Source organism: Triticum aestivum, chromosome 4B, assembly GCF_018294505.1.
Source record: "Triticum aestivum cultivar Chinese Spring chromosome 4B, IWGSC CS RefSeq v2.1, whole genome shotgun sequence".
Taxonomy (NCBI): Eukaryota; Viridiplantae; Streptophyta; class Magnoliopsida; order Poales; family Poaceae; genus Triticum; species Triticum aestivum.
In genome coordinates, this window is record NC_057804.1 from 117,633,519 (window position 1) to 117,648,438 (window position 14,920).

The window sequence follows — 14,920 nt, forward strand, 5'->3', positions numbered from 1 at the left end:
AAGTTTATTGCTTATTTTCAGTTTAGCGTTGCTTGATTGGATGACTAATTAAGTGCATATAATTGTATATAGCTGGTGTAAAAATCATGTAGTACATTGATCTGTCCTTTTCTGCAACAAACAAATGAACCTTCATCTCACTGCTCCCTTATGCTGTTGCATTTTCTTAATAAATACAGAAGTATAGAAGAGCATGAGGAACACCACGACACTGTTGGAGCGTTGCGCAGCGTCAGGAGATGCAGCTTACATGATGTGAACTATGGACGTGTTTGATTTCTTGTCTTGCACCTGCATCGCATCCATCATGCAATTTTCATCATGTTTGGTAGGCTGCACGTCTCACTGGGCCAGCCCCGACGGATGCAAAACTGGGCTCCCAGCCAGGCTGAGCGGAAACGCAGGGATCGGCCGTTTCCGCGAGCCAGGCCCGCGCCTGCACCCGCGCGTGCAAAGTCGCGAGCTAGGTCTCGTCTTCCGGTCCTGTCGGCTCGCATTTTCCCCCGCTCCCCGCCGCTCTCTTCTCTGATGCGACGCATTTGGATCTCGTCGTCCTCGCTGCATCTACCGTTCGCCGTCGCATCTCCTCACCGGTGCCAAGGTAAAGCTCTCATTCTCTCTCCCCCCTTCCTCCTGTCCCAAATTCTAGTCCCTCCCTACCATCCCCAGCTTCTGGCGACCTGCTCGCCGTCGCTCGCGGCCGCCCGGCCGGTCGTGAGAGCAACCACGGGACTTCGGCGGCATGTAGACCACGGGCGCGCGTGCACCGGCCTGGCACTCGCGGCCGGCCGCCTGATTTGCCTGTGAGAGCTGCTGCCAACTAGATCCACGCATGTGAGCAAGCATGGGATGTGCCCTTGCCATTGAGCAGCTTGATCTCCTGTTTGATTCGGCCGCTGGCCTTGTAGAGGCCCGATCTGGTTGTGAGATCCTATGGATTAGAGATGATTCTGCATATTTTTTTGTTAACTTCGTGAATAATTTCTGTATATGTTTCTTTTGATTTGACCAGGATAAAGAAGAACTAGAGATCAGCTAGCTAGAGGAAGAAGAAGAAGATAGACAAGCTAGTTTGTTTTGTATTTGTGCTGTTGGGATTAAGAGATCAGCTAGCTAGAGTAGATATTATAGACAGTAAAAAGTGCCTTCAGAGCTGTTCTGTGTATGTATGCAAAATATTGGACCTTGTGAATGTTGACAATGGAATACACAGAAGTACATCAATTTTCATTTGTTTTCTTTCCCTGTTTAGCTGCCTCTTTGATTCCAAGGATTTCATATGAAATTGCAGACATTATGATTTCTTATATGTATTTGATAATATTAGTTTACTTCAATCATCAAAGATATCTGAGTTGGAGTGCATGTCACCAAAACAGTCTTCTAATTATTTTGCATACATGTACAAGTACCTAGAATCAAATTCCACATTTATCATATATTTGGCCTCATGCAGCCTACCAAACAACATCTGAGGTGAGTCTGGCCCATATCATGCAAGTACACCAAACACACATCTCGACTCCATCTTGCATCAGATGAACCAGGCCAGCCCCAGCCAAGCTCCCTCATACGATGCAGGCTGGATGCACCCAGGAAACCAAACACGCCCTATAGGTGGTGCAGGAAACCAAACACGCCCTATAGGTACGTACTTTACATTTTTGCCTAAGTAGGTTAGACATAGGCCTGTAACATGGTGGTTGTGGAGGAGAGGAACAAAGCAAAAAGGGAATGTGGGCTTGGCTGATGGCGGGGCTATGCACAGGTCGTAGAAAGTCCCAAAACATTTTTACAATTGTACTGTAAGATACTACTTGGAATTTGCACATTTCAGAAGAAACACTAAAAGGTTGATTATCAGAGAAAGCAAAAGTAGTACTGACCTTGCATGGGTATTGATTTCATGAGTGAAAGTTAACTCGGTGATGACATCCAAGTTGCGAGGCAGTCGGGAAGAACCTGAGCATAGTCGGGCGTGCAATCTTTGTAAGGGTCGTAATCGATCTACGCGTGGAAGCTAGGGTTCGTGGCGAATTGGGAAATTTGGTAGCGTGTTTATCCTCCCAACCTCCCTCACTGCTACAGCTGTTACAATCGGCCGAAGCCGCCGTCCGTCCAAAGCCACCTCACTCGAACGTTACAAGGAGTATTTAAACTACAGCCAATCCGGGCTGGCATGCCACCTGGGCTTCGTCTTCACCCGAGTGGGCCGCGCCGCAGGCCCACGAGGACTTTTGAATCCTTCCGCCTCGTTGCTGCTTGTCGGATGAGGAACAGAGTCTTCACCTGTTGTCGCTGCCGCCTGACCATCTGAAGCGATATCCGGTGTGCTGACATTCCTCCCTCCTTGAGAGTCGGCTTGACCCCAAGCCGGAGCACGGGGAAACTGCTGCTTCAAATGCTCCAAATCCTCCCAAGTAGCATCTGCAGGAGAAGACTCAGACCAATGAACCAAACCCTGGGCAATAGTCTTGTTACCTTGAGAGCGCACTCGCTTCTGCAGTTACTGAGAGGAACTTGTATAGCTGCCCGACTGTATGCAATGTCGGACTGGGAATGGTCTCAAGAGGCAAAAACTTCTTGAGCTGGGAAACATGAAAAACAGGATGTAGCCTACTGTCATCAGGAAGGCCCAACCGATAAGCTCGATCCCCAATGCGCTCCAGAACTGGAAAGGGTCCATAATACTTGAAGGCCAGTTTCTGATTTGCTCTGGAATACAATGATAACTGAGCATAAGGTTGCAACTTGAGAAAAACACTATCCCCAACTGCAAAAACTCGTTCAGTTCTCTTCTTGTCAGCCTGATGTTTCATGCGCTGTTGTGCTCGCAACAAGTGTTGTCTAGCTGTTTCTGTAACTGCTTGACGAGATTGCAACCAGTCTTGCATTTCCAATGGAGCAACTATGTCAGTTGCAGAGATACCAAAATATCTGGGAGTATATCCATACAAGATTTCAAAAGGAGACTTCCCTAATGCAGAATGCCAATTGGAGTTGTACCAGAATTCACACAAGGGCAACCACTTACTCCATTTGTGAGGTTGAGCACTAATGAAGCATCTTAAATAACACTCCACTTGCTGATTCACTCTCTCAGTCTGCCCATCCGTTTCAGGATGATTTGCTGTACTCATATTCAATTGAGTTCCTGTTCTTGCAACCAACAGTTTCCAAAAATGACTAGTAAACAGTGGATCTCTATCAGATATGATCACACTAGGCATACCATGTAATTTATACACATTATCCAAGAACACTTCAGCCACCTTCTGAGCATTGAAAGGGTGTTTGAGTGGAATGAAATGACCATATTTAGAAAACTTGTCAATCACCACTAAAATACAGTTGTACTGAGATGATTGGGGAAGACCATTAATGAAGTCCATAGATACAGTATCCCATGCTTGATGTGGAATTGGCAAAGGAGATAACAACCCAGGATAAGGTACTCTTTCAGGTTTAGCTTTCTGACATATTAAACAAGATTGCACCTGTTGCAAAATAAACTTCTTCATTCCATTCCAAGTAAACAGAGCATGAATCCTCTTGTATGTCACTGGGAACCCTGAATGACCTCCCAAGGGACTATCATGAAAAGCAGAGAAAATTTTGTGATGTAATTCAGGAACAGAGCCAACCCAAATACTTTGCTTATATCTCAGAAGACCATTAACCAAACTGTAAGGTGGTTTAGAAGCTGGTTGCACAGCCAACTGTTGCATAATTGCCATGGCTCTCTTATCCTGTTTATAACTTTCAACAATCTCAACTAACCAAGTGGGTTGGTTGCTGGAAATGGCAAACAACTGAGAATCATCAGGAGGTCTTCTAGATAAAGCATCAGCTGCACTATTTGCTACACCTTGTTTGTACTGAATTTGATAATGCAAGCCAAGGAGTTTAGTAAGACACTTCTACTGCCAAACTGTATGCAATCTCTGGTCTTGCAAATGAGCCAAACTTCTCTGATCAGTTTTAATAGTGATCTGCTGAACTTGCAAATAAGGCCTCCATTTATCCACTGCCAATAAGATAGCCAAGTACTCTTTTTCATACACTGACAGAGCTCTATTTTTGGGTCCCAAAGTTTTACTGACAAATGCTAGCGGGTGTCCTTGTTGCATCAACACTGCACCAATACCATAGTCACAAGCATCAGTCTCAATCATGAATGGCTTACTAAAATCTGGTAAGGCCAGTACAGGAGCAGACACTAGGGCATTCTTAAGTGTAACAAAAGCCTCCTCTGCAATGCTGGTCCATAAGTCAAAGGCCTTGCAATAATTCCATAATGTTTAATAAATTTTCTATAGTAACCACTCAACCCAAGGAAACCCCTCACTTCCTTCACATTATGTGGAGTAGGCCATTGCTTAACAGCCACTATCTTATCAGGGTCAGTAGAAACCCCTTCTGCAGAAATAACATGCCCCAAATATGCTATCTTGGGCTGAGCAAAATCACATTTAGACATTTTAACCTTCCACTATTCCTTATGCAAAATAGATAGCACCTCATCCAAATGTCCCCAGTGCTCTTCCAAGGTCTTACTGAATATCAAAATATCATCAAAAAAACCAAAGCAAACTTCCTCAAAACAGGAGAAAGATCAAAATTCATTTGCCCTTGAAATGTGCCAGGTGCTCCTGTCAGTCCCATGCCCATCACATTAAATTCATAATGACCATTATGAGTTTGGAATGCAGTTTTGTATTCCTCTCCTGGTGCTAACCTGATCTGATAATAACCAGCTTTCAAATCCAGCTTAGAAAACCAACAAGCTCCTGCAAGTTCATCCAGAAGTTCATCTATGACAGGCACTCGATATTTCCCTTTTTCTGTGATAGCATTGAGTTGTCTATAATCAACTACCATTCTCCAAGTCCCTTCTTCCTTCTTCTTAACTAATAACACAGGAGAAGAGAAAGCACTATTACTATGCCTAATCATTCCTGAGTCCAGCAGCTCTTTAATCTGTTTTTCCAACTCATCCTTCAGATGTGGAGCAATCCTGTAGGGTCTAACAGAAACTGGTCTGGCCCCAGGAATCAAGGGAATGGTGTGATCCTTAAGTCTTCTAGGAGGTAATGTAGTTGGATTTTCAAACACTACAGCATGCTTATCCAGCAACACTTTTAACTCTGGCTGTAATAGTTTCTGCTCCACAGGTTTGATTAGGGAAACAGAAAACACTGTAACTGCCACATCTTCAGGCAACAGCCCTTGCAATGTAACTGTATCTCCTTGATAGTAAAAGGACATCCACTTCTGAACCCAATCAACCTGCATAGGACTGTGCTGAGCAAGCCAATCCAGCCCTATAATTCCATCATAACTGGCTAGAGGAAGCAGTCTAAAACTGGTAGCAAATTCTACTTGATCACAGCTCCAGGAGCAAGACTTCAACACAGAACTACATTGCAATGTACCTCCACCAGCTACAGATACTGTCACAGGATCATGTGTTTGAATATTTGTCAACCTGTTCTGCAAACTGCTATCAATAAAAGAATGTGTACTGCCTGAATCAACAAGGAAGATAAGTTCCATGCCTTGCAACTCAATCAACAACTGCAAGGTGGGTGCACTAGACTGTTTCCCTACAGCAGCAGCAGACAGATGCATACTATAGACAGACATCTGGTCCTGAGGACTACTGTCAATAGTGGATGTGTCTTCTGATTGAATGTGATCAATAAGCTCCTGCACTATATGCAACTGGACTGACGACTTGCACATATGATCCTTAGACCATTTCTCCCCACAAACAAAGCACAGACCCTTGGACTTGCGATAATTCCTTAAAGCAGACCATTTATCTTCAGACTGACTTGTTTTCTGAACTTCAACACTTCTTTTATCATCAGAATTGCGATGCTTATACGGTGGCAGTGGCAATGGCATAGGCCCTGATCTAGCAGCAGGAACATGGTTAAGTGGAGTAAGTCCCTCACCTAACTCCTCATGCAACAAAGCTAAATCATACGCAGCATCCAAATCGCGTGGTTTCTGCAGAGCTACAACAACACGGACACCAGGTTTAAGTCCATCTAGGAATCTAGTTGTATAATGCAGGGAATTGGGCACCTCTTCATATGTAGACAATTGATCATACAAATCAGCAAAACGCTCCACATAATCTGCTACCGATGAGGTCTGAGCTATTCGAAACAACTGAGAACCAATGTGTGATGTTGATTACGCCCAAATCGGTTCTGCAGACTCTGACAGAATTCAGACCAACTTGCATGCGGCTGTCGACGTTGCACCGACTCCAACCAACGAGCAGCAACACCTTCAAATTGAGCCGTTGCCAGAGAAATCCATCGATGAGCCGGAGTACACCACAGCCTGAACTGATCTTCACACCGTGTTTGCCACAGACGCGGGTTGGCACCATCAAATCGCGGCAATTCCAAGCGAGCACCAAATGCAAACGAATCAGCAGCATCAAGGGAACTCGACTCGCGGCCCAGAGAAGGACGGAACGAAAAATTGGACTCGCGCGCACCTCTGACCGGAGGAGGGACATAAGTATTATGCGCCTTCCCCCGGTAATCGTTGTCGAAGCCGAGGGAATCAGTCGGGCCACCGTCGCGACCATTCCCAGCCACACGTGACGGAGACGGATCTTCCTGCGGATGAGTATTCCCCTTCAACGGGTCGCCCCGAAGCTGCTCCATCTCCATCAACAACTCGTCGCGGACCCCGTCCACGCGCGCAGAGAGCAAGCCGTCGAGGGTCGAAGTATTTGTCGAAATCAGCTTCTCCATGGCCTTGAGGAGATCCGCACCTTGGTCTCGGAACCGCTTGTCGAGGTCGACCGCGAGATCCGCCCGAAGGAGCTCGTAGACCCCGCGCCCATCCTCCGACAGCTTTTCCATCGCCGCCGCTCGCCGCCGATCTCGCCACCGCGTCTCGTGATGGTGTTGGGGAAGCGCCAGGACCGCCGGCTCTGATACCAAGTGTAAGGGTCGTAATCGATCTACGCGTGGAAGCTAGGGTTCGTGGCGAATTGGGAAATTTGGTAGCGTGTTTATCCTCCCAACCTCCCTCACTACTACAGCCGTTACAATCGGCCGAAGCCACCGTCCGTCCAAAGCCACCTCACTCGAACGTTACAAGGAGTATTTAAACTACAGCCAATCCGGGCTGGCGTGCCACCTGGGCTTCGTCTTCACCCGAGTGGGCCGCGCCGCAGGCCCACGAGGACTTGTGAATCCTTCCGCCTCGTCGCTGCTTGTCGGATGAGGAACAGAGTCTTCACCTGTTGTCGCTGCCGCCTGACCATCTGAAGCGATATCCGGTGTGCTGACAATCTTCGTCCGCATCGGCGCCATAATCATCAAGGGCGTCCACAGGAGTGGCGCGCACAGCATGGACGTTGTCCGTGGCAAGGTCGAAGGGGGAGCCGAACCCGAAGCTTCAGCATCGAGCTGGGCAGCGTGCACGGCAGGCTTGCCTCCCTGTGCGAGGTCGACGAGAGCTGTATCCGCATCCGCAGCAGGAGCATGATCCCCCGTCTGCGTCCCACGGCTGGAGCAGGGGCGTCGGCAGTGGTGGCGGTAAGGCGACGAAGGTGGAAATCTGGGCGAGCTGATGAATCCCAGTGGCCACCGCCGCTGGAGGTAGAGTTCCTGGGAGGCGCCTCCATGACCAGGCCTCCGGCGGTACAGATTCTGCATCCGCAAGATGCTAATCCATGGTCCCACTGCGGCTGCTGATCCGTCAATCTCAACTCCCTGCACAGAAGCATCTAGATCCAAATGTGACATTGGGGGGCACAGCTCAGAGATGAAAGGAACGGCCGAACGGGTGCTATTTTTCATATATTTTTAATAGAGACCAGGTGTCGATGCGTACATGTTGGGCACAGGATTTTTTAATAGAGACCAGGAGTCGGTGCGTGTATATATATATTTTTAATAGATGACAAGTGAATGGATATTATGTTACTCCCTCCGTTTCTAAATATAAGTCTTTTTAGAGATTCTACTATAAACTATATATGGATGTATATAGATATATTTTAGAGTGTAGATTCACCCATTTTGCTCCGTATATAGTCTCTCATTGGAATATCTAAAAAGACTTACATTTCGGAACGGAGGGAATAGATGTAAATTTTATAGTAATTTAATTTCAAACACGAACTGCTTGGGAGTTTCTATAACCCAAGTAAAACATAGACGAACTGCCATTGGGAGTTTTTTAAAGCCCAAGTAAAACGTAGACACAATGTATACACGTATCGTCGTGAGCAGCTCTTTTGGGATACTTAATATGAGAGTTGCTGGCCGTAAAATTGCAGGCTGATTTAAAATATATGCAATTACGTTTTTTTAAACTTAAATAAATCAGCGATGCACGTGTACACTCGCAAATCTTATGTTGAATACATGAGTTATTTTTACGTCTACTGAGTACAGAAGTTGCAAAGATTTAATATCACCGGAGCCACCAAAGACACCTCTGTACTACCTAAACAGAAATTATATAAAATTTAAAAGATAGGAGTAGTATTTAATAACAAGACACTGTATACACTGGCATTAAAAGTGTATTCCGCCACGCGACTAATGGCTTTTACCGTAAGACGAACCATTAGACTACTACGAAGATGCTTAGATCTCAGTAGACAAGGTGACATACCAACCAGAGGAATCCTCCTATAAAAATAAGAAATATACTTTATGCATCAGTATATACAAATAAATAATGGAAATTTTTTACAATAGTACGGATTTTACTTGCAACCTAGCAAGATATAACAAAACTTAACTAGCCCCTGCAGGTGCACAGGTTAATGACTAGTATTTGAGAATTTCTATCACAGAGAACACACCAGGGGATGCACCAGTTAGCCACAAGGACGGAGGGTGCGCCCTATCCCCATGGGGGCGCCCCCTGTCTTGTGGGCCCCACGTGGGTCCCCTCCACTTATTTCAGCACCCATCCACTTTGTCTTCCTTCAGAAAAAATCATCCCGTAGCTCAAACTCGTGTTCTTGCTCATTTTGCTGACATTTTTATCTCCTTGCTCAAAACTCCATTCACAAACTGCTTTAGGGGATTGATCTTCGGTATGTGACTCCTCCAATGGTCCAATTAGTTTTTGTTCAAGTGCTTTATTTATTGTAAATTTTTGCTACTGTGGCGACCCTGCTCTTGAGCTTGCATGTCAAATTTATATGGTCCAAAGTAGTTTTGATGCATGATATAGCCTCTAGGCACTTGTGAGAGTAGTTGCTATCAATTTTATTGAGTTTGATTCATTTTTATTTTGAGTCATTAAAAATTTCAGGAATTTTTCTGAGGAAGAAAAATGTTTAGGAAAATGTACTAAGGTGGTTCTTCGAGGAAGCAAGCACTGAGACTCGCGATACGTGAGCCGGACCTTGAACCACCAGGGGAAGCTCAAGTGTGGCCTTGTGAATGGCCGTCAGTTGAATTTATGGTCCATGCAGGCTTCAAGAATGAATTTGATGCGTATGTATGTAATGCTGATCTTGAGGACTTCCTATAAGATAAGTGCCGACAATACTATTACCTCACTGATTCCTATGTGCGCAGGTTTGAATTTTCATCTAAACGCAATACCCATACTGTTTTATTTGATCTTTATGATGAATCATATACCATGGATGTAACAGCCTAATTTTTGGTCGTTTCTTTTATTTTTGGTTTATTTGGTTTTTGCTCTGTTTTTCTTTTTTGAGTGGTTCTGTGGACTTGAAACCTGGGAGATCATCCTCATTCCCTCTCCCTAGTGGCTCATCATCCTCAGACTATACCCAAGACCATGCCATTTCCATCCTAACCCAAATCCCAATATTCTTTTCTTGGGGGAAAATCCTTCTATATTAAAGGAATAACCTCATTTGCCCTAGGTCGTGAAGCAACCTATATTTTCGTCCCTCCAAAAGTCCCAATTAATTCTCATAACTTCTTTGAGTTATATCTTGCTCAAATATGCCCAAACATTTCCTTGGCCGGTTCAAAAATATTCCTCCAATATTCATTCTTCTATTCTGTCCTGAATGGCATTTTGTGAAGGACTATCTGGTTTGCTCCCAAACTTTTTGGGCATTCTCTGATGTCCAAATCATTGCCTCATGCCAAAATTCAACTTCATTTGCCTAGCCAATATTCCTCAGTATTTTTTCAAAGCTTCTGTCAAACAGAAGCCTTTGTGAAGGGAGTACGAGCTAGGAGTATCCAAATGATTTAAAATTTTGCATGCCTCTTCATGTGCTCATAGCATTGCCCTCCTCCAATTTTCAGCATCATCCAATCATCTATGTGAGCACAAATTCAAATCTTTGCTTCTGGCAATATTTTCAGGTTGTGAAGAAAGTGTATTTTATATTGCTTCATAAATTCTGAAAAATTACCAGATCTTGCTCCTCACATCTCTCCACCAAATTTGGGATCATTCCCTGAAGCCATTTTCCCTCCAAAATTATTGCAAGTTTTTAGTTAGTGGGGATGTTTGTGAAGCAAGTACCATTTTGGCTTGTCCATTTGGTATATATGAAACTTTTTCAGCATCTTCATATGGCCAAATAACCATGCCTTGCCAAATTTGAGCCCAAGTTGCTTCTCTATGTGAGTGCATCATCCAAATCCCTTTTCTAGACCAAATATGCACTTACAAAGCAACTATATTCATTCTTGGTCCATTTATCCTCAAAACCTTCAGGATTACAGTCCTTCCTTATCTTAACACCCCAGACATCTCATTTGGCTCCTATCCCTTCCCTGTTGATCACTGCATCATGATTCAGATTGATGCAGAAAACTTTCAGTGAAGCCTCACTTCACTTCAGAGCTTCTTTTGTCGATCCATCAGCTCCCTCAGCCTCAGTGATGTAGGGACTAATCACTAGACATGTCCATGAATCCTATCTTGTCCCCTCTATGCTAGTGTTTGTGGTGACTACCGACCTGGCATACAGTTCACGCGCTCTAGCGGCATCCAACGCGTTCTGAGCGTCGGCCAGCTCTGCCTTGACGCATTTCTTGCGTCTGGTGTTTCCGACCTTGAAAGATCATGGATGTCGCCTAGAGGGGGGGGGGTGAATAGGCGCTTTAAAATAATTACGGTTTAGGCTTGAACAAATGCGGAATAAACCTAGCGGTTAATTTGTCAAGCACAAAACCTAAAACAACTAGGCTCACCTATGTGCACCAACAACTTATGCTAAGCAAGATAAGTAACTATGCGATAGCAAGATATATGAAAAAGAACAATATGGCTATCACAAAGTAAAGTGCATAAGTAAAGGGCTGGGGTAAGAGATAACCGAGGCACGCGGAGACGACGATGTATCCCGAAGTTCACACCCTTGCGGATGCTAATCTCCGTTTGGAGCGGTGTGGAGGCACAATGCTCCCCAAGAAGCCACTAGGGCCACCGTAATCTCCTCACGCCCTTGCACAATGCAAGATGCCGTGATTCCACTAAGGGACCCTTGTGGGCGGTCACCAAACCCATACAAATGGCGACCCTTGGGGGCGGTCACCGAATGCGTACACTTTGGCAACCCTTGGGGGCGGTCACCGGTACCCGTCAAATTGCTCGGGGCGATCTCCACAACCTAATTGAAGACCCCGCCGTTTGCCCGGAGCTCTACACCATAATGATTGAGCTCCAAGCACCACCAACCGTCTAGGGCGCCCAAGCACCCAAGAGGAACAAGCTCAAGGGTACCAAGCACCCAAGAGTAATAAGCTTCTCAACTTGTAGCTTCCACGTATCACCGTGGAGAACTCAAACCGATGCACAAATGCAATGGCAAGGGCACACAGAGTGCTCAAGTCCTTCTCTCTCAAATCCCACCAAAGCAACTAATGCTAGGGAGGAAAGTGAGAGGAAGAACAAGAAGGAGAACACAAAGAACTCCAAGATCTAGATCCAAGGGGTTCCCCTCACATAGAGGAGAAAGTGATTGGTGGAAGTGTGGATCTAGATCTCCTCTCTCTTTTCCCTCAAAAACTAGCAAGAATCCCTGGAGGGATTGAGAGTTAGCAAGCTCAAAAAAGGTCAACAATGGGGGCAAAAACGAGCTCAAGAGATGGGGAACCATTGGGGAAGAAGACCCCCTTAAATAGGTCCCCATGAATCTGCCCGTTATGTGCAGAAAACTGTAGGACCGGTACAACCGGTGCACGAACCGGTACAGCCGTCCAAAGCAGAGGAAAAACCAACCTGGGAAAAGCTCTAAGCGGTACAACAGCCTGGGGAACCGGTAGTACCGGTTAAACTGATAAAACCGGTCAACAACCGCCCAAGAACTGCTCCAAAATAGAAACTAGTCCGGTGGTAGAGCGGTACATGGCCGGTACAACCTTCGGACCAATTCTGAAGCGGTACAACCGCTCCAAACACCGGTTGTACCGGTCAACCGGTACAACCTCTCTACGGGGCGGTACAATCTCTCTATGTAAAACAGGCAATATCAAAACAGCCACAACTTTCGCATACGAGCTCCGAATTCGATGAAAAACCAAGTTTGTTGGAAAGCTAGCGACAAGGGCTAACACAATCTTGATAGAAATATCAATAAGAAACAAATGAGAAAAGGCCCATAAGAAAATGGTGAGAACCCTTCCTTGGATAAGACCGGTAAAACCTCCAACACCGAAAACATCATAGAAGACACATGCGAACTCCGTTTTCGATGAACTCAAGCTTGTCATCAAGATGACCATAAGCTCTAAGACTCACAAAGAGAACCAAACAAGAACCAAGAAACATGATGCAAGGATGCAATGATTTGAGCTCTCTACTAACGATACGATCAAGCTACCAACTTGAGAGCCCCCCTTGATAGTACAGCAAATGATCCTATAACCCGGTCTCCCAAGTACCACCACGAGACCGATAAAATAGAAAACCTATCAAGGGCAAACCTTTGCTTGCACATGGTCCACTTGAGCTAGATGATGACGATCTTGACTCCCTCAAGTTGGACCACCTTTCTTGATTGTGTTGGCTCGATGAAGACTAGATGATTGCTCCCCCACAGTCCACTATGGGTGAGCGACTCTTCGGCACATCTTCACAAGTCCATAGACACCACAATGGATGGCAAGATTCAAACTTGATTGCTCCCCCATACTCCATTATGGGTGAGCCACTCTTCGTGTTGCTCCACTTGAACTTGCACACTGCAAACTTGATGACGATCACCACTTGATGTCATCCTCCATGGGTTGTATGGGATCTTCCTCTTGACGCAAGACCATGGAAACATACCTAACCCCACAAAGAACTCTCACGTAGACCATGAGTTAGTACACAAAGCTTAATGGACAATGCTTACCATACCATGGGAACACTTGGTCCTTCTCGGTACAACTTGTGCGCTTTGTGTGTTGATCAACTTGAATCACTCTCTGTACTTAGTCTAGATCAACCTTGAATCTTTCCAACTCTCTTCATTTGGATGATGTCTTGAAGGTAAACATGAATGATCACACAATCTTATTCTTCAAGACATGCTTGCAATAAGCTCAACACTCACATGACCGATCTCTGGATAATTCCTTAATAGCACCGCGGTCATCACAAACTCTCCTTGAAACCAACAAATGGACTCCAAGAAAAACCTATGGACAAACCCTTCAAATATAACTCAAGGCAACCATTAGTCCATAGAGATTGTCATCAATTGCCAAAACCAAAAATGGTGGCACCGCATGTTCTTTCAGATCTGACTCCCCCTTCCTCTCCCGTCACCCTCGACCCTCTGCCACCTCCAGGAACTACCTCGTCGGAGCTAGCCGACGAGCGGCCACAGGAGCACTATGCTCGATTTGGCTCCGAGCTCCTCCCATCCATTTCCTCTGCTCCCCCTTGGCTCCTCCTGCTCCGTGACCCCCTGCAACGATGCCTTGTCGTGTTCCCGTGCTCACTGAGCCTCGCCAGGGCTTTGGCCGAGCTCGAGCAGCGGCAACCAACTCGGCATCTCGCCCCGCGCCTATTTAAGGTCTTCCTGACCCCATATCTCTTCACCTCTCGCCTCAACTCCCTCCTCTAGCCCTCCAGCCACTCTTACAAGCTCGAGCGCTCCTCTTCCTCCTCCGTCACCGCCATGGCCGCCTCGGTCCCCCACCTAAATTCGCTCGAAGCCAAGCCCCTTCCTACCTCCAGCCACCACCTGACCGCCTCTCAAACTCCGGTGGACCCTCCTAGCTCCTCGCCTCATCACTGGAGCCTTTGTAGCCGCCATCCCTAAGATTCAGCGCCGCCGTGGTCTCCTCTCTGTACTGGTGGCCGCCTCCTCTCCGAGACCTCCTGCGCTCCTCTGTGACCTCCTTCGGGCATGGTGTAGGCCCACGAGGCCGCCGGACTCGTCGGTGGGCGTAGCCGGCTGGAGGAGCGCCGACGTTGGCCACGACCGAGCTGCCGCTGATGGGGAACGTAGTAATTTTAAAAAAAATCCTACGCACACGCAAGATTATGGTGATGCATAGCAACGAGAGGGGAGAGTGTTGTCCACATACCCTCGTAGACCGAAAGCGGAAGTGATAGCACAACACGGTTGATGTAGTCGTACGTCTTCACGATTTGACCGATCAAGTACCGAACGTACGACACCTCCGAGTTCAGCACACGTTCAGCTCGATGACGTCCCACGAACTCTGATCCAGCAGAGCTTTGCGGGAGAGTTCCATCAGCACGACGGCGTGATGACGGTGTTGATGATGCTACCAACGCAGGGCTTTGCCTAAGCACCGCTACGATATTACCGAGGTGGAATATGGTGGAGGGGGCACCACACACGGCTAAGAGATCAAGAGATCAATTGTTGTGTCTAGAGGTGCCCCCTGCCCCCGTATATAAATGATCAAGGGGGAGGGGGCGGCCGGCCAGGAGGAGGCGCGCCAGGGAGGAGTCCTACTCCCAT

General features: G+C 46.5%; 1 long non-coding RNA gene across 1 annotated transcript; it reads left to right on the forward strand.

Annotated features, from left to right (window-relative positions):
* The first annotated feature begins 339 nt into the window (after positions 1–339).
* LOC123094599 (uncharacterized) lies at positions 340–1,230 on the forward strand. The gene is made up of 2 exons (XR_006445879.1): positions 340–601; positions 1,013–1,230. It is a non-coding gene; the product is annotated as an uncharacterized lncRNA (long non-coding RNA).
* Positions 1,231–14,920: the final 13,690 nt, after the last annotated feature.